The sequence below is a fragment of the Cucumis melo genome, chromosome 11 (genome assembly GCF_025177605.1).
Source record: "Cucumis melo cultivar AY chromosome 11, USDA_Cmelo_AY_1.0, whole genome shotgun sequence".
Lineage (NCBI taxonomy): Eukaryota > Viridiplantae > Streptophyta > Magnoliopsida > Cucurbitales > Cucurbitaceae > Cucumis > Cucumis melo.
This window is the reverse complement of record NC_066867.1, coordinates 4,201,687-4,205,308: the sequence shown is the minus strand read 5'-3', so window position 1 is coordinate 4,205,308 and position 3,622 is coordinate 4,201,687. Positions and strand designations below refer to the sequence as shown.

The 3,622-nt window shown below is 25.6% G+C and overlaps 1 non-coding gene across 1 annotated transcript; it reads right to left on the bottom strand.

Annotated features, from left to right (window-relative positions):
- Positions 1 to 3,021: 3,021 nt before the first annotated feature.
- On the bottom strand, positions 3,022 to 3,104 carry LOC127144082 (small nucleolar RNA U30). The gene has a single exon (XR_007815706.1). It is a non-coding gene; the product is annotated as a small nucleolar RNA U30 (small nucleolar RNA).
- Between the last annotated feature and the right edge of the window lie 518 nt (positions 3,105 to 3,622).

The window sequence follows — 3,622 nt, the reverse complement described above, 5'->3', positions numbered from 1 at the left end:
ATTTAACATCATTATCATTTGTTATAGTCAAATCCTTCTTAACACATTCTATAAGACCTAGGCAAAGGTATATATCAATATTGTTCATATCAATAATATTACCTAACATGGATCTAAGGCTACTGTACAAATCTTTATAGCACATATGTTCATTAACTGTAATCTCGAACACACTAAAACTAACGTAATTGTGTGATTTATTGAAAAACCCATCGAAGTATACTGCAATTCTGGCCATCCTGTAAAATATATTAAAAACATATGAAAGTATTACTATATGACAAAATATATGTATTATTGAAAATAATAAAGGGTATATATCAAATTAAATATATTTCGAAGTTGTCAATCCGGACGAATGTATGTACTTTGTTAATATGAACGGGTATATATTTCAATGCACATTTACGATAAATAACTACAGAAACGCATCAGAACTTATAAATCTAAAATACATCTCAGGGAATTGCTCTAATACCTGAACGTCGGTGAAGCTCTGAAAAGATTGTGAACAGTGATAGGATATAAAGATACCAGCAGTAGAGGATTTCCAGTGATAGATGAAAGATCTAGCGGTGTATGAAATATCCGACGATGGAAAAAATATATTAAATTTGTGGAGGACTTTCGGGAGTGAAGAATTTTCGACAAATTGGAAGAAGAAAGAAGAAAACGTGAGCAGAAGATGGCGTTTGGTAAGCAACAAATTGGAAGAAGAAAGGAGAAGATGGCTGAGGAAATTTTTGAATAATGGATATAATTAAGAAATATATTATTGAATAATATTACCATATTAAAAAATATATATAATTTGATTATATAAATGAATTGCATTTGTACAAGGAAAAGTTTTATGATTTATTTATCATTTAATATTAATACAAATTATAAATAAAAAAAATTATAATCTATACAATTAAGGAAATAGTTAAATCTATTAAATGTTAATCATAAGGATAAACAATCTAAAAAATAAGTGAATTCTTATTTATGTAAAAAATTATACATTTAGGATATTCTTGAAATTTCTTAGTCAAAGTAGGTCTTTGCTCTAAATCTTTCTAACATTAATTCTAAACGGTAATAAACGTTTTGGACATTCAAAAATAATTTTTTAGCAAAGATTATATATTTGTTATTATTTACCTCTCCTATTCTCGCTGCGTGTGTGAGATATAGACATATCCATATTTGACTATCTCCTTCCACGTTCAAGAATAACCAAGGTGAGAATGCGAGAAAATAAAATAATATGATTTTTCATTTTTCACAAATTCTTCCTCCAATATAAAACTTTACCATTTCTCCTGAATTTATACCTTGTTGTTCATTACATTGTCTAAAATGAGGACCATTCTGTTGTCTAAAATGAGGACCATTCTGAAAACAAAGATGTTTGAGATTTTAGAGGGGTTGGCTGATTTTGAATTGACAACCACCAGGGTTGCTAACCTCTTTTGACTTCAAATATTCAAGGTGTAACCAAATAGTTAGGACTATTAAACCAAAACTAAGCATTTGATTACTAAAACCATCCTTCTTCTACAATCTCCTCTTCCTTTTCTTTTCTTTAATTGTTAAATTTGAAATATCTCTACTTTAAATTTTTTTAGATGGTCCAAAATAAAATTGAATTATAACACAAACTTTGGCTAAACGGTAGGTGAGAAGTATGAATGATAGATTTGTGTAATATGATCCCTCATATTTGCTATAGTTATCCTACTTTTCTTTTCTTTTATTTAGTTTTTTAATTTCAAAAAACACTTCTAAAATCCATAATTCGTTTCAAAATGCTATTACACTTTAATTCAAGTTTTCTTTTAATTTAATTCCAAATTTTCATTATTTCAATCTTTAATTTTTTTTTTAAATAATGTATTTTTAAAAATAATATTAGAATGGACTTTCTTAAAAGACCATAGTTTCTTCTTTCTAAGATATTTAATATTTATGTATTCAACATTTAACATATATATATATATATATATATATTAAATATTTAAATCTCTAAATTCTTATTTTCAAAAATATTTTTCTTATTAAATATTTTTTTAAATTCTAATTTTCAACTTTTAAAAATAATTAAATTTCAAATTTCAATCTCTAATTTTTTAAATATAGATATATATTATTATTAAATATTTAAATCTCAGAATGTATTTCGTCGATATATATTTTTTAAAGTGATTGAAATTTTAAAATTAGAAAAATATTTAGAGGTTTGAATATTTAAAAGGAAATAGTATGAAATAAGCATCGAAGTCGGTGTATCCGTCAACGACTTTGCCAATACTGCCTATCCTATTTTTACACTTAAAAAAGACATTATATAAAAAAGATTCCTAATTACTCATTTTCAATTAATTTTTTAAACCATACATTATAATTATTTTAAATTGATTAATAACCTTTTAAAAATTAGAAGTTAGAATTGTAAATCAAAATTAATGAATCCAATCGAAACAAAATCAATTCTCAACAACAAAATTGCAAGATATCAATGTAGGAGCGTAATATCATAAAATACAAAAAAAAAATAATAATAGAACCAAAATCTAAGAAAGAACAATTGTTGTTAGGATTTACACTATAAGAAATTATTTTATAAATAGTTAAGTGATTATTAGAATTAGAAGATCACATAATAAATAAGAACTTATAAATTCAGAGTACAAAGTAAATTCCACTCTGTTTGGCTAAAGTTAATTGTTGGATTTCTTTTTTATCAAATTTACGATAATAGAAGATCCATTTTCATTACTATTTCGATTATGGAATTTTCAACCAAAATGCTTCGCATTTTTTCTAAACCCCTAAATATCTAAGTGAAAACTAGATTGACGAACTGAATCATGACAATAAACTTATCAATCAAATGAAATGAAGATTGTTTTCCAAAATATAGCGAAGTGAAACAATTATCCGCCATGCGAGATGCTTGCAATGTTCAGATTACACAGTAGAGTAGATAAAGAAGAAGAAGAAGAAGAAGAAGAAGAAGAAACAGAAAGAGAAGGAGCTCAGAAACAAATGAATGGATGAGAAATTATCCTCACATAGAGATCGGATTAACGAGATTATTTGTACTCATCATCATCGCTGCCTTCTCGCAAACAGAAATAAAATGGGAAAAAAAGGTTTGTTAATAGACCAGTAAAAAGAAGAAGAATTAGGAATTGATTTTAGGGTTTGGAAATGGGAAGAAAACGAAAGAGATGTATTTATAGAACACAAAAATCCAAAACCCTAGATCGATGAAAGGTTTCGAATTGTTAAAAGCCCACCAGCCCAACAAAAATGAAGCCCATTATCCCATTGGATCACATTTTTTCTCTTTCTTCTTTTTTTTTTTTTTTTTTGTAAGATTCAGACGAAATAGCTACTTTTACTAAGAAATTTCGGAAATATCTCGAATGTATAATTTGTCAAGTAAATAGGAATTTACTTATTTTTAGGACCATTTTATTCCTATGGTTACCGTTTAATATATTTTAAATTTGAATTTAAGATTTAACTATTTTCTTGATTTTATTATTGTTATCATAATTGTATACATTATAATTTTCTTATTTATAATTTGTATTAATATTAAATTACTAAATAAATCATAAAACATTAA